This window comes from Equus caballus, chromosome 14 (assembly GCF_041296265.1).
Source record: "Equus caballus isolate H_3958 breed thoroughbred chromosome 14, TB-T2T, whole genome shotgun sequence".
In the NCBI taxonomy this organism is placed as follows: domain Eukaryota; kingdom Metazoa; phylum Chordata; class Mammalia; order Perissodactyla; family Equidae; genus Equus; species Equus caballus.
In genome coordinates, this window is record NC_091697.1 from 37,077,368 (window position 1) to 37,102,888 (window position 25,521).

The 25,521-nt window shown below is 39.9% G+C and overlaps 1 long non-coding RNA gene and 3 pseudogenes across 4 annotated transcripts in view; 2 read left to right on the forward strand and 2 right to left on the reverse strand.

The window, feature by feature from the left end:
• The window catches only part of LOC138917444 (uncharacterized), a 427,142-nt gene that overhangs the window by 386,021 nt on the left and 15,600 nt on the right, over positions 1-25,521 (reverse strand). The gene's annotated exons all lie outside the window — the stretch shown is intronic.
• LOC100071158 (serine/threonine-protein kinase MARK2 pseudogene) lies at positions 2,241-3,398 on the forward strand (annotated as a pseudogene).
• LOC111767467 (serine/threonine-protein kinase MARK2 pseudogene) lies at positions 3,666-4,912 on the forward strand (annotated as a pseudogene).
• LOC100071166 (large ribosomal subunit protein uL23 pseudogene) lies at positions 7,994-8,481 on the reverse strand (annotated as a pseudogene).

Here is a 25,521-nt window from a genome sequence, read left to right on the forward strand (position 1 = left end):
TGCTCACTCACTGTCAGCCACACTGATGGCCTTTATGCAACTCCATCATGCGAAGCTTGTTTCCACCTCAGAACCTTTGCCCTTGTGGTACTCTTTGCTAGGAAAGTCCTTTTCCTAGATCTTTGCATATTGGGCTCCTTCTTGTCAAGGAGGTCTCCTATTAAATGTTAGCACCCCATCTAAAGTAGTGTCCCACCCAGTAGCACTAACACATCACTCTATTTCCTTCATATCGTTTATCACTCTCTCAACTTATGTTAATTTGTTAACTTGTTTCCTCCACCCCACAACAAAGGACAGCAAACTCAGGGACTTTGCTCTGCACTTTATCCAGAACCTAGAATAGTGCCTCCTCAGAGCATAGGGAGAGGCTCAGGAAACATTTGTTGAATGAACAAACAAATGAGTGAGCCCAGTTTCCCACATAGAAAATGAGACGGTTAGATTATATGACACTAATGGTGATGGCTAACATACACTGAACATGAATTGCATGTTGGGCACATTGCTAAGGGCTATCGGTAGTGCTGTATATGGTTGACTTTATATTTTTTTACCTCTAACAAAATCTCAAATATTCTCAGCACCTTAAATATCCAAAATGATGTTTCTGATGCCCAAATTCCTCACTTAGCCGTTTATTCCTTTGGCTTAGTTCAGAACCTTTCAAAATACCTTTGTGCTGCAGAAACATTTGTTCCAGTGAAATTTCACCTGGAAGTCCTATATGAAAAACAGTTGGAAACAAAAATTATGTGTTAGACCATCAAAAAAGCCTCCAACAAATTTCAAGAACAGGAATCATAAAGACCATCATCAATGACCACAAGGTCGTTGCGTTAGAAGTTGAGGAGGAGACATTTCTGTTGTAGAAGTATCCCAGCTAATAAATGAAGGGATGATAGATTTAGTCTTTCGCTACTTGTAACGATTTCATGAATCTCGACAATGAGCATGGAAGCCTGCTAACATCACAAAAAGAGAGACCATCAGACATCACACGCCTCCTGAAAAAAGAACACGCTACCACCCGTGAAGGAGGCCCACCAAAAAGATCACATCTAAATCTGACCAAACCTCGAGATTTAACTATCAATTTACAGGAAGTACAGAGACACCCGTTAATATACCCCACAGGAATACCATCAGCAAAATCTAAACAGTGGGAAACTATCAACCTGAATTCCTCAGAAATAAATTACAAGGGGGAAAAGGGAGACAGAGCAAAACTGATGGACTAAAAGAGGCTTAAAAGACATATCAACCCATCACAATATGTGGACCAATTTTGGATCCTGATTCAAGCATATAATCTGAAAAAGAAAAAATTTCAAAATGCATGAGAAAATTTTTAACAGATGAATAGATGATGATATTGAGAAATCATTGTTTTTAGAATGGTATTTTAGTTATATTTTTATATAGAGTCCTTTTATTTTACAGATACAAACTGAAATATGAATAAAATGAAAAAAGAAGCTAATAAAAAGTTAAAAATCCCCATGTTTGGACATTTAAAAATACACTGAGCCAAAAAATTATTACAGTTTTTCAATCTAGAAATGAAAAAGCCACTGAAGCTTGATACATGTTTTGATTTCTAATAAGGTAAATATCAATAGCCATAACCCACATAAACCAAGAGCTGTTTGGGGTTCTCAATAATTTGTTTAAAGACTAAAGGGTTTTTGAGACCAAAAGAAAATGAGGAAACCACTGTGGATTACCACCAGCCATGATAGGTCCCTTTCATCCTATGACCTCATAAGGAGCCATTATTATAGAATTCCAAGCACCTATATAAGTCCCTGGTACAGCCTAGGTTTGCTGTCCTAGCTCAGGAAGCTGCTTTTCAATGACCTGAAGTACATCTGGCCAAAGTTAGCTTGTATTCTCCTTGGCAAGGTGGGTTTTCTGTATATTTCATTTGTTCTTTTTCCTCATTTTTCCATTTTCTTTATTTCTCTTCACTTTTTCTTTTTTCTTTTCTTTTTATTTTTCTCATTTTTTTCTTTTTTCCTTTATAGTTTTCTTTTCTCTTTTTTCTCTCTCTCATTTCTTCTTTTTTTCTCATTTTTTTACTTAGTTTTTTAATTAGTCTATTTTTATTTTAGTCTGCCATTGTGTTTTAATTCCATTATAAAGATCAATTTGTCAGGTTGTCTTGGGAAGTGATTTTCTTTTGAGGTGACCTGGACCAAGCCTCTCACTAGCTTTTCCCAGGTTTAAGCTGACCTTGAGACACCCTGCTCAAGCCCAGCAGCAAATCCAACCCACTACAGAGCCTCTCAGCCATCTCTGCTGAGGAAAAGACTCATGTTGGCAACAACCAGCATCTCGAGACCATCAGCAAGGGTATTTTTGCCCTGAAACTAGCCTGGCACATCCTGACTGGGAAGAGGTAGCCATGAAGATCACTGACAAGACTCAACAGAATTTCCCCAGCCTCCAGAGACTATCCTGAAAAGTGAAAATCATGAAGGCTTTGAATCATCCCAACATGGTGAGATTATTTGAAGTGATAGGGACTGAGGACAAGAGTCCTTGTCATGGAGTACGCTAGTGGAGGTGAGCCTAGTGGCTCATGGCAGTATGAAAGAAAAAAAGATCCAAGCCCAATTCTGCCAGATAGTGTCTGCTATACAGTACTGGCACCAGAAGTTCATTGTCCGTAGAGACTTAAAGACAGAAAATCAGCTGTTGGATGCTGACATGAACAAGAATGCAGACTTTGGTTTCAACAACTCATCCACCTTTGGCAATAAGTTGGATACCATCTTGGGGAAGTCCTCCTTTATGCTGCCCTGAAACTCTCCCAGGGCCAAAAGTATGATGGACCCAGTGTGGCTGTGTGGGGCCTGGGAGTCATCCTCTATAGACCCTGCCTTTGATGGCCAGAACTTCAAGGAGCTACAGGAGGAAGTACTGGGCAAAATATACCATATTCCCTTTGACTTGTGCATAGAATGTGAAAACCTGCTCAGGAAATTTTCTCATTCTCAGTGTCCCAGCAAGAGAGGCACTTTAGAAAAATCACGGAGGATCCATGGATGAATGTGGGTCGTGAAGCTGAGGAACTAAAGCCTTACATAGAGCCACTCTCTGATTACAAAGACTCTGAAGACTGAGTTGATAGTGTCCACGGATTACACATGGGAAACGATCCACAACTCTCTGATGGGCCAGAAGTAAAATGAGGTGATGACCACCTATGTGCTTCTGGGCTACCAGAGACCCAAGCTGCAGGTCTACACCCTTACCCTGAAGCCCCAGCCTTCAGCAGATCTGACTAACAGCAGGACTTCCTCCTCATCCCACAAGGTACAGCATTAGGTCTCTACCAACCCCAAGCACTGAGTTTCAGCGAGACTATCATTCCTACCTTTAACTGCTGTATTATTTTGCTAGGGCTGCCATAACAAAATACATAGACTAGGTTGCTTAGACAACAGAAATTTATTTTCTCGCAGTTCTAGAGGCTAGAAGTTCCAGATCAAGGTGCTATCTGGGCTGGTTTCTAGTGAGGTCTCTCTTCCTGGCTTGCAGCCAGTCACCTCACTGTGTCCTCCCATGGTCTTTCCTCCATGTCTGTGCATCCCTAGTGTGTCCTCATAAAAAGACACCAGGCATATTAAATTAGGGCTCCACCCTTATGACCTCATAATATGACGTTTGCCGTCTCTTTACAGGCCTTATCTCCAAATACAATCACAATGAGGGTTATGACTTCAATACATGAATTTAGGGTGGACACAATTCAGTCCATAACAATTGCTACTCTAAGAATTCTCAGAGAAGCAAGATATATCCTGAGGAGGATCAGGAGAGAGGGAAGAAGGCCAGCAGCACAGCCATCATGCCTGCCAGCCCCGTATCCTGCCTGAACAGGAAGAGGACCACCTGTAGCTCCTCTGCAAACAGCAGCCTCACTACCAGCCCAAATCAGAGCAGGAATTCCCCACCTTAGGAGACAGTCAGCCTTGGCTGGGCCTCCATTCAGAAGGGCAATGACAACCTAACCATGTCAGGGTCCAGGACCTCCAGGGCTTCTGCTTCTCCTTCATTCTCCCTGGCCCTGCCCCAACAGCACCAGGAATTCAAGATGGCCCAGTTGTAACCCAACCATCCCTTTGGGGCTGCACCTCATGTAGGGTAACTATAAGATGCTGCAGCTCAGCACTGTCCCCCAGTGTGTCCCTGTGGCTTCCCCCTTGACCTGCAGCATGAGCAGCAGTCCTGGGACCCAAGATTCAAATTTTCCCCAGATTATCCAAAGGAAACTCCATACATGCTGGGCAGCTCCAACAGGTGCGGGACCAGTAGATTTTGCCTACTGTGACCCCAGCCTCTCCCTCTGGCAACAGCCATGGCCAGCACAGGGCCACTTGAGGCTTCTTTGGAAGCTCTTCAAGTTTATATAGAGACGTCTTTGTTTCATATTTGCCAGAAGGAACTTGAATGAACCTGAAAGCAAAGACCAAGTGGAGACATTGAAACCCGGAGCGGACAAGCCACACACTGCAGTTCACGTGGAGTATGAAGATCACAAGCTCCATGGAGCCCAATGAGGTGATGAGAAAATTTGGCAAGGTGCTTCACACGCACAGCTGTCAGTATGAACTGAACAAGAAATGGTGCTGTTGGGGTCGGCCTGCAACCGAGTGGTTAAGTTCACACGCTCTGCTTCGGCTACCCAGGGTTTTGCCAGTTTGGATCCTGGGCGTGGATATGGCACCGCTCATCAGGCCATGCTGAGGCAGCATCCCACATAGTACAACCACCAGGACCACAACTAGAATATTCAACTATGTACTGCGGGGCTTTTGGGATAAAAAGAAGAAAGAGAAAAAAAAAAAAGGTTGGCAACAGATGTTAGCTAAGGTGCCGATCTGAAAAAAGAAAAAGAAAGAAATGGTGCTGCTGTGCATACAGGGCTCCCCAGGGCCAAGGAGAATTCCTGCAGTGGAAGGTGGAGGTGAGAAAACTCCCCAAATGGTCTGTCATTCATTTAAATACATACCCAGCACCTCTGTGGCCCTCAAAAGCATTGCCTCTAAAATAACAAAAGAGATTAAGCTTTAAAAGGTTGCCAAATTTTTAGGGCAGTGAAACTACTCTGTATAATACTATAAGGGTGGATACATGTCACTGAACATTTGTCAAGACCCATAGAATGTACAACACAAGAATGAATCTTATCATAAACTAGACCTTGGGTGATAATGATGTGTCAGTGTAAGTTCATCATTGTAACAAATGTACCACTCTGGTGGAGGATGTTGATAATGGGGGAAGCTGTGCATGTGTAGGGGCAGGGGAGGTATGGGAACTCTTTGTAACAACTTCTCAATTTTGCTATGAACCTAAAACTGCTTTTTAAAAAATAGTCTTTTTTTAAAAAAAGTTGTCAGGAATACTCCTGAAATTGATCTACAGATTCAACACAGAATCCCAGCTGATTTCTCTATAAAAATTGACAATCTGATTCTAAAATTCACATGGAATTGCAAGGGACCCAGAACAGCCAAAACAGTCTTGAAAAATAACAAATTTGGAGGACTCACACTTCAAAACTTTCTACAAAGCAACAGTAACCAAGACAGAGTGGTACTGGCATAAGAATAGATATATAGAGAATTAAGAAATAAGCCAGTGTGTTTATGGTCAACTGATTTTTGACAAGGATGCCAAGATCATCCAATGGAGAAACAATAGTCTTTTTAATAAATTGTGTTGGGACAACTAGATAGCCACCTGCTAAAGAATGAATTTGGACCATTAGCTCACACTGTTTACAAAAATTAACTCAAAAGATCAAAGACCTAAATGTAAGAGCTGAAACAATAAAAGTCTTAGAAGAAAACACAGGGGTAAATATTCAAAACCTCAGATATGGTATTGGTTTCTTAGATATGCCACAAACACAAGGAACACCAAAAGCACAAGCAACAAAAGAAAAAACAGATAAAATGGACTTCATAAATATTAAAAACTTTTGTGCATCAAAGCACATAATCAAGAAAGTGAAAAGACAACCTCAGAATGGGAGAAACTATTTGCAAATCCATTTCTGATAAGGGCCTAGTATCCAGAATATACAAACTCAACACAAAAAGACAAACAACTCAAGAAATGGTCAAAAGATTTGAATAAACATTCTTCCAAAGAAGAAATAAAAATGGCCAATAAACACATGAAAAGATGCTCAACATCGTTAGTCATTAGGGAAACACAAATCAAAACCACTTCAAACCCAATGGGATGACTATAACAAAACAAAACCAGAAAATAACAAGTGCAAGGATATAGAGAATTGGAACCCTCATATATAGCTGGTGGGAATGTAAAATGATGCTGCCACTATGGAAAATAGTTGGTGGTTCCTCAAAAAGTTAAATATAGAATTACCATATGAGCTCGTATTTCCACTCCTAGGTATATACCCAAAAGGACTAAAACAAATTCTCAGATAAAGACTTGTACACAAATGTCTATAGCAGTCTATTCACAATAGCCAAAAAGTGGAAACAACCCAAACGTCCATCAATGGATAAACAAAATGTGTTATATCCATGCAATCAAATATTACTCAGCCACAAAAAGGAACGAAGTACTGCCACATGCTACACCATAGATGAACCTGGGAAACATTATGCTGAGTAAAGAGTCTAGTCACAAAAGACATATTATGTGATTCCATTTATATGAAATGTCCAGAATAGGCAAATCTATACAGAGGATGTATTACAAATCAGATTAGTGGTTGCTTAGAGTTGTAAGGATAGGGGGACAGGACAGTGATGGTAAAGGCACACAGTTTCTCCCTGTGGTGATGAAAATGTTCTAAAATTAACCGTGGTGATGGTTGCACAAATCTGTGACTATACCAAGAAACATTGAATTGTATACTTCAAGTAGGTGAATTGTATGGTATGTGAATTACGTGAATAAAGCTGTTTTTTAAAAATAAAGAGGTTGCCAGGAACCACCTGGAAGACAAGAGGAGGGGCCAGCTGGCTCCATGTGCCGGCCTGCCACTCAAGGCCACCCCAAAGGCAGAGACTGGACTGGTCTGTTTCCCCTGGGGCACTTCCCACTTCCCCTGCCCTTCTGTGTCTTTTTCTTCTGTGTTTGTGGGGGACGGCAGACGGTTCTGTAAAATAAAGACAAAAACGTAACTCTTCCTCCTTCCTCCTTCCTCTTTCCTCCTTTTTCCTTTCCCTGCTCCTTCTCCTTCTTCTCCCCCTGTCTTGTGTTTTTGGCTTACACAGCAAGAGTTTGGTTACATACAGGGGGAATTGAGCAAATAATTAAATACATCAAAGATAGTAGAAATCAGATTTCTCACTGGAAAACAAGTTACAAATATGGTAAAGAGGAAGGCAAGAATAAACTTTGTGGTGTTGGATTGGAATTAGAAATATTAGTGTGAACTCATGATTTTAATATAGATAAATATATGTGTGTGTATGCGTTCATTCTGCCACTGCGAGAGACAATAAGCATGACATTCCAGTAACAGTGAGTACCCCTAGTACCCAGATCCTGGTTTCTATATATTATCCTCCACTTAAAGAAACCAAGGCTCTTTGGAGAAATGGCTGACTCCAGGGCTGGATAGGGAAAATACAAGATAAACCTGCAATATCTCTTTGCTCCAGAAAGTAAGGAAGGGCTCAAAGAATGATGAGGACATAACAAAAAGACACAAGAATATCTATAAATAATATAGAGCAATCTTCTAAATGGAAAAATGCTAGAATCATTCTTTTTAAAATCAAGAATGGGATGGAATCCCACTAATACCACTTCTATTCACATTGTGAAGCTCTGAGCCACTAGAATAAGATAAGAAAAAGAAACGAGTTCTAAGCATTGGAAGAGAATAGAAATCTACAGCTAATTGCATATGATATGAATATTTAAAAAGAAAACTCAAAAGAATATATCTAGATAAATTATTAGAAAGAATAAAGTTTAGCAAGCAGGCTGGTTATAGGATTTTTCTTATGATGATAAAATTTATATTTAGAATTAGCTGGCTGGACTCAGTTTTGATGATTTCAACTTTGTTGGTAATATACAAAGCATGATAGTGAGGAACCAGTTGAACATAAGCCTGATGAGGTTGTTGACCTTGGCCATGTCAGCATCACAGAGCTTCTTCACAGCTGTTCTGATCTGGTGCTTGTTGGCCTTGACATCCACAATGAACACAAATGTGCTGCTGTCTTCTATCTTCTTGATGGCTGACTTGATAGCCAGGGGAACTTGATGATGGCATAGTGGTCAAGCATGTTTCTTCTGGAAGAACTCTTCTGAGGCTATTTGGGCTGCCTTCTGAGCTGCTGCTGCAAGGTGGGTGATGTCTAGATCTTTTTTCTGTGGCTGTGGACACCTTTCAGCACTGCCTTCTTGGCCTTCAAAGCCTTTTGCTTTGGCTTTGGGGGGAACAGGAGCTTCCTTCACTTTTGGTGCCATCTTCATGAAAAGGATTAATATTATTTAAGTTTCATTTCTATATATCAGTGACAAAAAATTATAAAATGTAATTTTAAAAAAAATGCATTTTCAGTAGATCAGAGAATACCAGGATAGGAAAACAATCTAACTAAAGATGTGTCAGAACTATGAAGGAAACTATAAAACTTTATTAAGATATTAAGAAGATCTAAATAAAAATAGAAATATCTACCATGTCCATGGGTAGAAAGACAATATTGCGGAGATATCCATTCTCTCCAAATTTATCTACAAATTCAATGCAAAATCTCAATAGACCTTTAAATGGAACTTGACGATTCTAAAATATATACAGAAGAGGAAAGGACCAAGAATGGCTAAGACCATCCAAAGAAGAGCAGGAGAGAGTACTTACCCTACAAACTTTCAGGATTATTATGAAGCTATAGTAATTAAGACAGTGATATTTGTGCAAGGTCAGATAAATCCATGAGCAGAGTAGAATGGAATGGAATTGGATAGGAAAGGGCAGAGTAGGGTAGGATAGGATGGGATAGAGTAAAGATCTCAGAAACAAACACATTTATGTAATATTTTGATAGATGATACAAGTTGCAGGTCACATCAGTGGGGAAAGAAGTAACTGTTTAATAAATAGAGCTGTGGGGGAAAAAATGCAATCCATATAGTAAAAGAAGAAATCGAGAGTGACATCAGCATCATGATGGAATGAGCTCGTCCCTTAAACTCTCCCCACTAAGATACAATGAAAAAGACATTCATAAGCCAATGAGGACATTCACACAACACAAAAGACATCTGAGAGACCCATACAGCCATATGTCTGAAAGTGGAGGTGCAGGACCCCCAGGAGGAAGTGGAAGGAGGCAAGGAGATCTCCTCTCTCTCCCCAGCAGTGACTCAGGGTGCAAGACTGTACGCAGCTCTGAGAAAAGAAGGGGGAGGGGTGGCTGCCTGTGGGAAAGCCTTTGCTCTCCAAGTTCCCTCACAACCTGTGGGAAAGCTCCACACAGAGGATGCTAAGCTATTGCAGGGATGTCATCATCAAGCCAGCACCCCAGGAAAGCAGATAGCGAGGGCAGAGCCAGGACAGCCCCGGGATCATGCATACGAAAGAAAGCACCACTCCTCCCACCCAGGCACTCCACTCAGTTGGTCGGCCAGAGCACCTGCACATACCTTAGAAAAGCAGCAGCTGTGAGCAAACAAGCCAGCAATTGCAGACAGGCCCTGTCAGCATAGATCCAAAAGAACAGGCACAGATGCCAGGGATGGCAGAGGTCTCAGAATACACAGCTCCAGATTCCCCCAACAGTGGTGGCAGGTGGAATCTGTGACCAGATTCTATCACTATGCAAAGGCAAAAATCCACACCATCAAACAATATGAAGAAATATAGTAATACTCCAGACTGGAAAGAAAATGACAAACACCCAGAAGTCAATCCTGAAGGCACAGAAATTTACAATCTAAGAGAGAATTCAAAATAGCTACCAAAAAAACCCTCAGATTTACAAGAAAATTCAGAAGACAGTTCAATTAAATCAGGAAGAAAATTAATGAACAGAGGGACTTCTTCACAAAAGAGACGTAAACTATTCTAAAGACCAATCAGAAGTGTTGGAGATGAAAAACGCAATGGATGAGATAAAGAAAAATCTGGACTCTGAATAACAGAGTTGGTATTATGGAGGACAGAATTAGAAATCTGGAGGACATAAATTTAGAAATGCTTCAGATGGAGGAGGAGAGAGACTAAGACTAAAAAGAAATGAAGAAATTCTCTGAGATATATCCAACAATTAGGAAATGCAACATAAGGATTATAGGTATTTCAGAGGGAGAAGAGGGAGAGAATGGAGCAGAAAGCTTGTTCAAAGAAATAATAGCTAAGAGCTTCCCAAACATGGAGAAAGAGCTGGAAATACAAGTAAAATAAGTTAATAGAACTCCTAATTATATCAAGGTAAAAAGATCTTCTTGGGGCCAGCCTGGTGCCATAGTGGTTAAGTTCGCGTGCTCCACTTTGGCAGCCCAGGGTTTGCAGGTTTGGATCCCAGGCACAGACCTACATACTGCTCATCACGCCATGCTGTGGTGGCATGCCACATACGAAATAGAGGAAGACTGCCACAGATGTAGCTCTTAGACAATCTTCCTCAAGCAAAAAGAAGAAGATTGGCTTCTCTGAGGCATATACTAGCAAAACTGGCAAAAAAAAAGAAAATGACAAAGAAAAAATATTAAGGGCAGCAAGGCAGAAGAAAACAACTCACAAAGGAACCCTTATCAGGCTTTCAGCAGATTTCTCAGCAGAAACTTTACAGGCTGGGAGAGAGTGGAATGATATATTCAAAATTCTGAAAGACAAAAACTTTCAGTCAAGAATACTCTATCCAGTGAAAATATCTTTTAGAAATGATGGAGAAATTAAAACTTTCCCAGATAAACAAAAGCTAAGGGAGTTCATTGCCACAAGACCCTCTCTACAAGAAGTGATCAAGAAGGCCCTCATACCTGAAAAAAAAAAAAGGGGTTTACAAAGGTTTGAGCAAGGAGATAAATAGACAGACAAAATCAGATAATTGCAACTCTCTATCAGAACAGGTTGGCAAACACTTAAATATAACATTAAAGATAAAGAGAAGGAAAACATCAAAAAAATTATAATTTTGTGATTTTAACCACAAACTCACAAAACAAGATGGAATAAGTTGTGACAACAATAACTTAGAAGGGGAAGAGGAAAGGGATGGAATCGGCTTAGACTAAGGAAATAAGAGGCTATCAGAAAATGGACTATCTCATCTACAAGATTTTTTATACAAACCTCATGGTAACCACTAAACAAATAATCAGAAGAGAGACACAAAAGACAAATAAAGAGAAAACTGAAAAATTATCATAGAGAACTACCAAACTGAATTGGTAGTTGAAAATACATGGGATGAGAAACAAGGGAAATACAGGACAATCAGAAAATGAGTGATAAAAGGGCAGCATTAAGCCCTCATATATCAATAAGCACCCTAAATGTAAATGGATTGAATTCTCCAACCAAAAGATACAGAATGGCAAGAAGGATTAAAAAACAAGATCCAACAATATGCTGCCTCCAGGAAAGACATCTCAGCTCTAAAGACAAACACAGGATCAGAGTGAAGGGATGGAATATGATACTACAAGCTAATGGCAAACAATAGAAAGCAGGTATTGCCAGACTTATATCAGACAAAGTAGACTTGAAGATAAAAAAGGAAATGAGAGACAAAGAGGGGCAGGATATAATGATAAAAGGGACACTCCACCAAGAAGACATAGCACTTATAAATATATATGTACCCAACACATGAGCACCAAAGGACATAAAGCAACTATTAACAAACCTAAAAGGGGATATTAACAATAACACAATAATAGCAGGGGGCCTTAACATCCCATTTACATCAATAGATAGATCATCCAGACAGAAAGTCATCAAGGAAATAGTGGAATTAAGCAAAAAACTAGACCAGTTTTTAAGGGGACTTAATAGATAGATACAAAACACTCTATCCCAAAACAGCAGAATATACATTGTTCTCAAGTGCACCTGGAACATTCTCAAAGATAGACCGTATGTTGGGTAACAAGGCAAGCCTCAAAAAATTTAAGAAGATTGAAATCACATCAAGCATCTTTTCCAACCATAATGCTATGAAACTAGAAATCAACTACAAGAAGAAAGCTGGGAAAGTGACAAATATGTGGTGATTAAACAACATGCTATTGAACAACAAATGGACCATTGAAGAATTTAAAGGAGAAATCAAAAAATATCTGGAGACAAATGAAAATGAAAATACACCATACCAACTCATCTGGGATGCAGCAAAAGCAATCCTGAGAAGGAAATTCATAGCAATACAGGTCCACCTTAACAAGCAAGAAAAATCTCAAATAAGCAATCTTAAACTACACCTGACAGAATTAGAAAAAGAAGAACAAACAAAGCCCAAAGTTGGCAGAAGGAAAGAAATAATAAAAGTTAGAGCAGAAATAAATGAAATTGAAATGAAAAACACAGTAGAAAGGACCCATGAAACTAAGAGCTGCTACTTTGAGAAGGTAAACAAAATTGACAAACCCTTAGCCAGACTCACCAAGAAAAAAAGAGAAGAGGCTCAAATAAATAAAATTAGAAATGAAAGAGGAGAAATTACAACAGATACCACAGAAATACAAAGGATTATAAGAGAATACTATGAAAAATATATGCCAAGGAATTGGACAATCTAGAAGAGAAGGATAAGTTCTTAGACTCATACAACCTCTCAAAACTAAATCAAGAAGAAGTAGAGAATCTGAATAGACCAATCACAAGTAAAGAAATTGAAATAATAATCAAAAACCTTCCAAAAAATAAAAGTACAGGACCAGATGGCATCTCTGGAGAATTCTACAAAACATTCAAAGAATATTCGATACCTATCCTTCTCAAACTATTCCAAAAAGTTGAAGAAGACAAAACACTACCTAACACATTTTATGATGCCAACATCACCCTGAGCCCAAAGCCAGACAAGGACAACACAAAGAATGAAAATTACAGGCCAATGTCACTGATGAACATAGATGCAAAAATCCTCAACAAGATATGGGCAAACCAAATATAGTAATACATTAAAAGAATCATACACCATGAACAAGCGGGATTTATACTAAGGATGAAGGGATGGTTCAACATCTGCAAATCAATCAATGTGATACACCTCACTAACAAAATGTGGAATAAAAACAACATGATCTTCTCAATAGAAGCAGAGAAAGCATTTCACAAGATCCAACATCCATTTGTGATAAAAACTCTCAATAAAATGGGTATAGAAGGGAAGTACCTTAACATAATAAAGCCCATATGTGACAAACCCACAGCCAACGTCATACTCAATAGGGAAAAACTGAAAGCCATCCCTCTGAGAACAGGAACAAGACAAGGGTGTCCACTCTCACCACTCTTATTCAACATAGTACTGGAGGTTTTGGCCAGAGAAATTAGGCAAGAAAAAGAAATAAAAGCTATCCAAATTGGCAATGAAGAAGTGAAACTCTCACTGTTTGCAGATGACATGATTTTATATATAAATAGAAAACCCTAATGAATCCACTGGAAAACTATTAGAAATAATCAAAAACTACAGCAAAGTTGCAGGGTACAAAATCAACTTAGAAAAATCAGTTGCATTTCTATACTTTGATAACAGACTAGCAGAAAGAGAACTCAAGAATGCAATCCCATTTACAATCACAACAAAAAGAATAGAATATCTAGGAATAAATTTAACCAAGGAGGTAAAAGACCTATATAATGAAAACTATAAGACATTATTGAAAGAAATTGATGATGACACAAAGAAATGGAAAGATATTCCATGCACACAGATTGGAAGAATAAACATAGTTAAAATGTCCATACTACCTAAAGCAATCTACAGATTCATTGCAATCCCAATCAGAATCCCAATGACCTTCTTCACAGAAATAGAACAAAGAATCCTAAAATTCATATGGGGCAACAAAAGACCACAAATAGCTAAAGCAGTCCTGAGAAAAAAGAACAAAGCTGGAGGCATCACAATCCCTGACTTCAAAATATACTACAAAGCTATAGTCATCAAAACAGCATGGTACTAGTACAAAAAACAGGGACACACATCAATGGAACAGAACTGTAAGCCCAGAAATAAAACCACTCACCTATGGACAGATAATCTTTGACAAAGGAGTTAAGAAAATACAATGGAGAAAGGAAGGTCTCTTCAATTAATGATGTTGGGAAAACTGGACAGCCACATGCAAAAGAAAGAAAGTAGACTGTTATCTTTCACCATACACAAAAATTCACTCAAAATGGATCAAAGACTTGAAGATAAGATGTGAAACCATAAAACTCCTAGAAGAAAATATAAGCAATACACTCTTTGACATTGGTCTTAGCAGCATCTTTCAAATACCATGTCTACTTGGGCAAGGGAAACAAAAGAAAAAATAAACAAGTGGGACTTCATCAGACCAAAGAGCTTCTGCAGGGCAAAGGAAACCAGGAACAAAACGAAAAGACAACCCACCAAATGGAGGAAAGTATTTGCAAATCATATATCCAACAAGGGGTTAATCGCCAAAAGAACTCACACAACTGAACAAAAAAACCCAAATAACCCAATCAAAAAATGGGCAGAGGATATGAGCAGACATTTTTCCAATGATATACAGATGACCAATAGCCACATGAAAAGCTGTTCAACATCACCAATCACCAGGGAAATGCAAATCAAAACTACACTGAGATATCACCTTACACCTGTCAGAATGGCCATACTTACCAAGACAAAAAATAGCAAATGTTGGAGAGGATGTGGAGAAAAGGGAACCCTCATACACTGCCAGGGGGAACGCAAACTGGTGAAGCCACTATGGAAAACAGTATGAAGATTTCTCAAAAAATTAAAAGTAGAAATACCATATTACCTAGCTATCCCATTACTGGGTATTTATCCAAAGAACTTCAAGTCAACATTTCAAAGAAACTTATGCATCCCTATGTTCATTACAGCATTATTCACTATAGCCAAGGTATGGAAGCAAACCAAGTGCCCATTGACTGATTTTTGGTTAAAGAAGATATGGTGTATATTATATATATATATATATATATATATATATATATATATATATATATAATGGACTACTACTTAGCCATAAAAAAGACAAAATCTTCCCATCCACAACAACATGGATGGACCTTGAGGGTATTATGTTAAAGGAAATAAGCCAGACAGAGACAGACAACATCATATGATTTCACTCATATGTTGAAGATAAACTAACACACAGACAAAGAGAACCAGTTTGTGGTTACCAGAGGGGAAGGGAGTTGGGGAGTGGGCATAAGGGGCACATTTATATGGTGACTGACAAATAACAATGCACTATTATGACCTCAGTAAAAATTTTTTTTTAAAAAAAAAAAAAGAAGAAATTGGATCCCTGCCTCACACTATATCCAAAAATCAACTCCAGATGTATTAAGGACACAAATGTAGAAAACAAAACTTTATTTGTATTTATTTATTTATTTATTTATTTAACAGATTGGCACCCAAGCTAACATCTGTTGCCAATCTTCATTTTTTCTTCTTCTTCTTCTCCCCAAAGCCCCCAAATACATAGTTGTACATTCTAGTTGTAGGTCCTTCTGGCTCTGCTATGTGGGATGCTGCCTCAACATGGCCTGATGACTGGTGCTAGGTCCATGCCTAGGATCCGAACCAGTGAAACCCAGGGCCGCCAAAGCAGAGCACGTGAACTTAACCACTCGGCCACGGGGCCAGCCCACCAAACTTTTATTTTTAAATAGAAAACATTAAGCACATATTTTTTTTTTTACCTGCGGTTAGGGAATAATTTCTAAACAAGACATAAAAAGCATTGACTATGAAAAAAAAGATATCAATTTGGCTATTTAAAATTAAGAACTTGTTCGTCATTAAAAGACACCTTAAAGAAAGTGAAGTAAGTCACAAACTTGGAGCAAATATTCTCAATACATGCAACCAACAAAGAATTAGCATCAAGAAGAAAAACTCCTACACAGCAATTAGAAAAACACAAGTAATTGTAGGGATCAACACACGTTTTCTTAAAAGGTCAGTTAGTAAATATTTCAGTCTTTGAGAGTTACCTGGCCTCTGTCACAACTACTCAGCCATAATTGCCCAAAGCAGCTATAGAAAATACATAACATAATTACCTTCTTTTTGTGGTGAGAACATTTAAGATTTCCTCTCTTAGTAACTTTCAGGTAAATACAGGTAATACAGGATTGTTGACTACAGTCACCATTCTGTACATTAGATGAGGTGATGGAGATGTTAACTAACCCTATGGTGATAATCATTTTGCAACATACACATGCATCAAATAATCACATTGTATGCCTTAAACTTACACAATGTTATATGTCAATTATATCTCAATAAAGCTGGGGAAAAGTACATAACAAATTAACTGTATTCCAATAAAACTTTACTTACAAAAACAGAGGACCAGCGCAATGGCTTTAGTTTGCCAATCCTTCCAACAGACTAAGGTTTGTGTTGAATCTGTTTAAAAATAGAGTTTGTATCAGCTTTTCTACATAATAAAATACTATAAAACTTGGTGGCTTAAAGCAGCAAATATGTACTATTTCTCAAGATTCTGTGGATCTACTGGGTTCTGCTTGTGGATCTACTATGATTTCTTCTGGTCTGGGCCAGCTTGGCAAATGTCTATTGTCAACTAGTAGTTTGGCTGGGGCTAGAGGTTTCAGGATACATTCTAGGCTGAATGTTTGTTGTTTGTGTCCCCCCAAAATTCACATGTTGAAACCTAATCCCCAACGTGATGGTATTAGGAGGGAGGGCCTTTGAGAGGTGACTAGGTCATGAAGGTGGAGCCCTCATAAATGAGATTTGTGTCCTTAAAGCAAGAGACCTATTTAGAGAAAAAACTCTCCTGAATGTTGTGAAAGATGACATGAGTGGAGCCATATTAAAATAGAGCCAGAGAAGCCATTCCAGAGGAATTGCCTTGCAGGTCTTGTTTTCTTTGTCTTCCAAACTGAACCAAACCGCCAACGTTCCAAGAAGTCAGTAAGGACAAGAATATCCTGTCTGTAATGACTGATGCAACTGGACTTTGCTGATGACCAAATCACTAACCAATCAATGAAATACAAGTCCAGGCTTCTGCCTGAGGATCCAGCCTCAAGCCAATCTATGAAGTAGAAATCTAGCCTTACCTTGTCTAGCACCAATGAACTCTTCTTCACACAACTCACTTCATCCTCTCTTTTTCCCATAAAAACCCTAAGCCCCTCTCCTGTAATCGGGACACTTTTAGATTTCTACCTGAATCTGTGCTTCCTGAATTGCAATTCTTTGATCCCAAATAAACACTCTGCCTCTTAAACTGATTTCTGTTTTTGCAGGTTGACAGTGTTTCCTCTTCTCTCACACTACACTTTGTTTGACTTCACTTCTAATATCAGATGTGTGACAGTTTTTCCCCACACCAAGCAACTCTGAGACAGCAGCTAAATGTCCTATAATTTAACTCAATTCTGAACTGGTGTTAACATCAAATCCTACAGTTTAAGGACTAGGTCCCACAAGACTGCCGCCCAGCTCCAACTTCAGATGCCAATTGCAAATCCAGGTTGTTAACTGTGCTTCTGACCAACAGGCTATAAAACAGAAATTCCTACCACCTCCTCTTTGGGTTTGATTATCTGTTAGAGAAGTTCACAGAATTCAGGAAAACTTACTCACTAGATCACCTGTTTATTACAAAGGATCTTATGGATATGAATGAACAACCAAATGAGATACACAGGGTGAGGTCCAGAGGATCTATATACAGAACTTCCTGTTCCTGTGGAGTTTGGGGTGTGCCAACCTCCCAGCACATGAGTACCTTCTTGTTCACCAACATGGAAGCTCTCTGAACCCCATCCTTTGGAGTTTTTTGGAGATTTCATTATATAGACATGACTGAGTAAATCTTGGCCTTTGGTGATTAAACTCAATCTCCAGGCCCTCTCCCCTCACCAGAGGTCTAGGGGTGAAGCTGAAAGTTCCAACCCTCTAATCACAAGGTTGGTTCCCCTAGCAACCAGTCCGCATCCTTAAAGGCTTTCTAAAGGTCACCTCATTAACATAAACTAAGATGTGGTTGAAATAAGCTTGCTATGAACAACAAAAGACACCTTTATTACTCAAATTACTTAAGAAATTCCAAGGGTCTTAGGAGCTCTGACAGGAACAAGACGAAGACCAAATATATATTTATCATAAATAACAGCGTCACAAGACGTCAGAGAACTCCCTCACCCCGTCTGCCATGTGAGGACATAGTGAGAAGACTGCTGTCTATGAGCAAGGCTCTCACCAGACACCAAATCTGTCTGTCGCACCTTGATCTTGGACTTTCCAGCCTTCAGGACTGTGAGAAATAAACGTCTGTTGTTTATAAGCCATTCAGTCTCTAATATTTTGTTATTGTAGCCCAAATGAACTAAGACAAGGTAGCTTCACTCACATGCCTGGTGGTTGGCAAAACAGTTGGTGTAGGGGCCTCTCTGGACCCCAGTTCTTGCTCCCCATGTTTTCTCATCTTCTAGGTGACTGATGTGGGCTTTGTCCTGTGGTAGCAAAAGGGGTCCTGGCAGCAAGAGAGGGAAAGCCCAATACACAAACAGTTTTCAAGCCTCTGCTTGCATTACATTTCTAAATGTTCCTTTGACCAAAGCAGGTCATATGGCCAAGCCTAGAGTGAAGAGGTGGAGAAACAGACTCCATTCTCGATGAAAAGATGACAAAGTCATGTGGCAAAGGGGAGTGCCATCTGGGATGAGAGGAATTCGCAGCCATTTTACAAACTACCTAACTTAAACACTTAAACAACAATGTTGTGAATTCACATTCTAGGTAGCTAACGACTGTAAATATGTGACTCAAATTATTAACTTCTCAGGTTAGTCCTCAGGTTTGATTCCTAAAGGAAAGCTTTTCCACCAATAACAAGTTTGTAGAATAGTCCACGATTTTGCTTTTCAACAGGGCTCTCTTGTGCAAATCTCTTGTCCAAATGGGTCAACTGAGATTATAAACATACTATTTATATCAACAATTCCCAAGAGAACAAGCACTCTCTCCCCCAAACACCACCCAGAAAGACTTACTAGGCTTGGGGTGGGTGTATATAATTTGAAAACACTCAAATAAACCACACAATTTTACAGTTAGAAAATGAGTCAGAAAGAGAGCATCCCTGGAACAGCCCCAGGAATATTCATCCCCTGGCTGAATCCACCCCCTGGTTGGTTGGCGCTTGGCAACCTGACAGATGTTTCACATTCAAAAGGTCAAGCTCTGAGTGAATCTGCTCAGAGACGCTGGTGAAGAAGGCCTTGCCACTCACGCCTGGATGCCCAGGCCTGGCGTCTGTCCCCAGCCCCTGCCATTCTGACAGCTGTGGAAGAAAAGACCCAGGTCCCAGGTTTGGGCTGTCAGCACAGTAATGGCAGCCCTTTTGCTGAAGGTCAAACTCTAATTCTCGCACCAGGGAGCCTTCCTTCTCTCTTTCTCTCCTTCAGCATGCCCACTTATTAATTGTTTGTATTTTTCTGCTACTTTATATTCTTTAAAACATTTTCCCTTTCACACTCTCCTTTGATCCTCTCTGAGAGGGGGAGGATGTCAGAGCAATCACAAGTTTCCTTTTTGTAAGAAGAAACAGAGGCCCAGAAAAACCAGGCAATTGAATGTTGAGAGAAAGTATAATATAGTGGTTGACAACAAAGGCTCCAGGGTTACATTCCTGCCAGTTACCAACCAAGTAACCTTGAGCAAACTACATACAGTAGTCCCCCCTTGTCCACAGTTCCGTTTTCCAGGATTTCATTTATCTATGGTCAACCGAGTTCCAAAAATATTAAATGGAAAATTCCAGAAATAAATAATCTGTAAGTTTTAAATTGCACGTCATTCTGAGTAGTATGATGAAATCTTGCGCTGTCCTGCTCCATCCTGCCCAGGACATGAATCATCCCTTGGTCCAGCATACCCATGCTATGTAGGTTACCTGCCCATTAGCCTGTTAGCTGGGAAAAAACATGGTACTGTATATGTATAGTTCAGTACTATCCACAGTTTCAGGCATCACTGGGGGTCTTGGAATGTATCCCCCACAAATAAGGGAGGATTGCCGTAATCTCTCTCTGACTCAGTGTCCCTATATATATAATAGAGATAATAATTTTCCTATTTCATCATGTTTTTGCAAGAGCAAAGTATAATAAGATAAGTATGTCTGACATATAACAACAGCATGATAACCCATGAGTATGTTTTTATTACTTGTATTGCTGCTGTTGTTATCACATAGCTAGTGAGTGGCAAAGCAAGGACTAGAATACATAACTATGGGCCTAAAAGCCATACTATCTGCCTTCATCTTTCACTGAAGAGAGCAGGGGTTATAGCTATTCTGCTCTCCCAAATGAGAAGCACGCTATTCCATGAAGGAGTAGTCTAGAAGTCTCTGTTAGACCCACCTTCCTAAAAGAAAACTTTTCCTTACAGCTTGCTAAAACTTCTGAAAAGAATCCCAGGGCTCTGAATTCTTAATTACTTCCCAAAAAAACAGGTCTTACCAAAAACTGGGTTTGTCCTCATAATACTGTTAGCCTTTCCCTCCACAGCAAAAGTCAGTATTCCCAGGGAGTGTCAGCTCTACTGATAATCAAAGTTCTTGTTTCAAAAGAACCAGGAGATTCAACTCTTTCCCCAACTAAACTTTCATCAAATTTGCTCAAAAAGTCACCAAATTTTAACTGAGTTCTTTTTCCTCCTTCATCCCTGGGTAATTGTCAATGAATATGTTAGTAAGAAGGGAAAGGTTATAAGGTTAGCAAGAGGATGAATGTGAAAAACTAAGAGTCGATGTAACCTAGTGGTGGGCTGCCAAGCCCTGAATAAGCCACAACCGACTTCGCCCACCGAAAAGAAAAATTAGAAATGTATACTTACAGAAAGTAAAACAAACAAAAGCTCAGAAGCAGAAAAGAATTAAATTTCAAATGTTATAGTGACAATACGGAAAAAAATCAAGTGGGAGAGAAAATGAAGAGTCAGAATCACCAGGAAATACATTAAACCATGGTTGTGAAAGACAAAGAGACTAGAAAGAGAGAGAAAATAACATAGAAGTCTACCTTCACCGCACTGTGTCTGACCAAAGAACAGCATAATGAATCTCCCACTACCATTAAATTAAACACAAATTGCTTTTGTTTCTAATTAACATCTGTCTGAGCCAAACATGATGTGTGAAAGTCTTTCTTAATGTCTTTCCCATGCCACAGAAATATTACAACCAGAATGAAAGATTATGGATGTTTTTCAATAGCTTGCTCTAAAGTACTGGAGAGGCCAAACCTTATGGAAGGTATATGTGAGAGTTATTTGAATTCCAAATGCATTTACAAGGACCAGCTCTATTATAGTGCATAGCAAATGAATCCATAATGAGCAGACATTCCAGACCAATTGTTTCCAAATTACGCTTTTAAATTATCTTCACTTCTCTTTTGAAAATATTCCTTGTTATTTTTAGCATAGCATAAGAAACCCTTGACTTTCCTGGTATCAAATTATAGCCCCAGTTTCTATGGTTGCTCTCCTTATGCCTTTACACACCAGCCTGGCCACACCAGACTTAGACCCCTGTCATTCCTAGTAAACTCCTGCCATGCTCAAGCCTAGCTCAAATTTCACTTGCCCTGTGAAAGCTTTGCCAGCACTCCCAGGTGGAGTGAGAAATCCCTCCTCATGCTTCCAGTACCTTATATCCATGCCTCTATTGTTCTACAGGTGGCCTTTAGCAAGAATCTTCTCTTCCAATATCTGAACTCACCAGGTTATGGGTATAATCACAGTGCCTGTATTATGGATTGTAACAGAAATCTATGGGAGCTATCTTAAATTTAAAAGGGTGGGGAGGTGGAGTGCATATTATAAGCATCCATGGAAAGCTCATGGAATCCAAGCTGAGACCCAGGAAGAGACACATATAAGAAATGGATAGCCATTTGGAATCCAAAGGTCTCTCTCTTCCATATTCCATCACCAATTCACCCTACACATGCCTTGCTCTTTAATCACTACAGACTGATTTTTCTGTTATCAGCCTACACAGAAAAAGGGCAGGGTGGTGGTAGAGGGACTCATTTCCACCACAATTTCTGCACCTATAGAACAGGAGTCCAGCCAAGCAAAAAAAAATCCCTTATTGTCTCCCCTTTGGTCCCAATTCCAAATTCCAGAGAAGCTAATCAGATTGCCCAGCTTGAGTCGGGTGTCCACAATGACCCAATTTGCTAAGTTCAGATGGTCAGGGCTATGCAGTTCAAACGCAATTAGTGGGGACATTGGAGAGGGGGCAAAAGAGAAGGGAGAATCATTGTGAGCTAAGCAGACAGCCCAAAAGGTAACTTCTACACAGGCATTTTTTTGAATAGAAGGGAGGAAGAGAAAGAAAGAGGAAGGGAGGAAGGGAGGGAAGGAGAGAGGGACAAATCCAAACACAGTTGGAGGGCTTTCTCATGATGATAAGAGTAAACCAGAAGGTTAGGAACTTAGTGTTTTACTGGAGATGCTCATGAAATCCAGTGGTAGTGATACCATCAATGTACATATGCACGTGATGAGTATCTCCAGGTAAGGACCCAATTATATGGACTCTTACCTTTGAGAACATGCATGCCTATCGATAGCAGGGATCTGCAGCTTAGGAAAAATCAAAAATAGGCTCTTCACTGAAGAGCTCAAAACCAAAAAACCATACACCAGTCGGTGGCATCTGCTCCAAACAACCCAGGGATCTGTGGTCTTCAAGTTTAGTACACATCAAAACCTACAGGGAGGCAGAGGAGAAACACACATCTACTCACACTAAAGGGTAAGTATGTACTCACAGCAGACAATTAACTGCCCTTTGGACATCAGACTGTCAATAAGATTAAAGCTTTGGTATGGTCAAGGTTTCCCAAAGTGTGGTCCACACCAGAATCTCAGCCAAGAAGCCAGCAAATTTAACAAGTTTCTGAGAAGTAGCCTCTAGAATGACTCCCAGTGGTCCCCAAGCTACACCCTTTTGTAGCCCGCTCCCACATCGCACCAGGTTTGATCTGCGTGGCCGATAGCACAGAGCAGAAATGACACTATGTCACTTCCAAGATTAAGTTACAAAAAGATTGTGGTTCCTGTCTTGAGGGGTTTTTTTCTCTTTCTCTCTTGCTCTCTCTCACTCTGCTTTTCCTCTCTCTTTCTCCTTTTCTCTCTATCTTTTCTTAGATCACTCCTACTGAGGGATATCATATCATGAGCAGCCCTATTGAGAGAACCATGTGGCAAGAAACTGAAGTCTCCTGCCGATAGCCATGTGAGTGAGCTTAGTAGCCAATACTCCGGCTCCTTCAGAAACTGCAGCACTGGCTGGCAGCTTGACTGTGTCAAAAGTGACTTTAGTGGAGCCATTTTAAAATGGAGTCAGGGCCAGCCCGGTGGCATAGTGGTTACGTTTGCACACTTCATTTTGGTGGCCCAGTGTTCACCAGTTCGGATCCCCGTCGCAGACCTATGCACCGCTTATCCAGCCATGCTGTGGCAGGCATCCCATATATAAAACAGAGGAAGATGTGCACAGATGTTAGCTCAGGGCCAATCTTCCTCAGTGAAAAGAGAAGGTTGGTGGCGGATATTAGCTTAGGGCTAATCTTCTTCAAAAAAAAGTAATAAAATAAATAAAATGGAGTCAGCGCTGCCTTTCTAGAGAAATTACTTTGCTGTCTTAAACCTTGGACTAGGCCAAACCTTTGGATTGGTCTGAAACCACCAGTGTTTTATAGCCAAAATTTGAGAAGTTAACAGAGAAACAGACATCCTGATCACAAGACTGAAGATTATGAATTTTCTGTTTGAAGATAGAATCAATAACCAACTATGCATACCCAGGGGCAAGTTAGCTTATTAACACCCATACAAATTTTTTTTTCTTTCCTCTTTCAACTTATGTAATTATCCTCTTCCTTTTCTCATAAAAAACCCTTGCTTTCACCTTGTAATCGGGACACTATTTAGGCTTCAGCCTGAATCTGTATTCCCCGAATTGTGATTCATTAATCTCAAATAAACACTTGCCTCTTAAACTGGTTTCTGTTTTTGTAGGTTGACAACTGCAACATCCTAAGAGTTTCTAAAATTGGAACCACTCAGCTCAGCCATTTCCAGATCCCTGACCCTCAGAAACCATGTGAAATAAGAAATGTCCTTTGTTTTAAGCTGCTATGTTTTGGGATAATTTGTCACACGTCAATAGATTATTAATACAGACAGCTAGTTTCCAAAGACTGCCCTTCTATCCCTGATTACTGCTCCTCATATCAAGAGATGGGATTTATTTCTCCTCCATTTAAATCTGGGCTGGCCCTGTGACTGGTGTGAGCAATAGAAGGCTGCAGAAGTGACATTCTGGAACTTCTGAGCTCATATCTCAAGAGGACTAGTAGCTTCCACTTCCTACCCCTTGGACCCCAGACACATGATGTAAGCAACCAAAGCCACATAGAAAGGATACGTGGAGGAAAAGTGAGGTGCTTTGTTTGGCATCCCCAGCTGAGCTCCCCGCCAACAGCCAACACTGACTGTGCACCATGTGAGCAAGCATGTTGGACATCACACCCAATTGAGCCCCTCAGATTGATGTGGATTAAGGCTGCCCCAGGTAGAGAAGCCCAAGGTGACCTGGCCTACATGCTAAACTATATGACCCGCTGGATTTTTACGGTATGAATTAGGGCTGCCCCAGGAGAGAAGCCCAGGGCATCCTCACCTACATGCCGATCTATATGACCAGATTGGTATCTAAAGTTATATGACCACACAATAACCAGACCCCATCTGCACTGAAATCATTTAATGACTTTTTACATCATCTTTCCTTTTTCCAGTAAAAATAAGTCACGTACCCGTGCCTTATAAATTTAGCCCTAACCCTCAACTCAGGGCAGCAGCAGGAGCTCTGACTGTCCATGGGTCCTGTCCCCATGCGGCAGCAGCAACAGCTCTTCACTGCCCATGGGTCCTGTCCCCATGCTATTCTGTACTACTCTCTAAATAAAAGAGCACCACTGCCAGACCTTGAGAGTCCAAGAAATCTTTCTTTCGACTCCTCAGCTCACCAACCCCGCATCAAGATGACTGCATCCTTCCCAACACCACGTAAAACAAAATTGCCCAGTCAACCCAAGGAATCATGAAAAATAATAAATGGTGGTTGTTATTTCAAGTCACTAATTTTAGGGGTAGTTTTCATGTAGCAATAGATAACCAAAACATACTGTGATAGGCTAGTGAATTCATTCTTTAACAATTGGATTGCGAGCATCAGCGTATA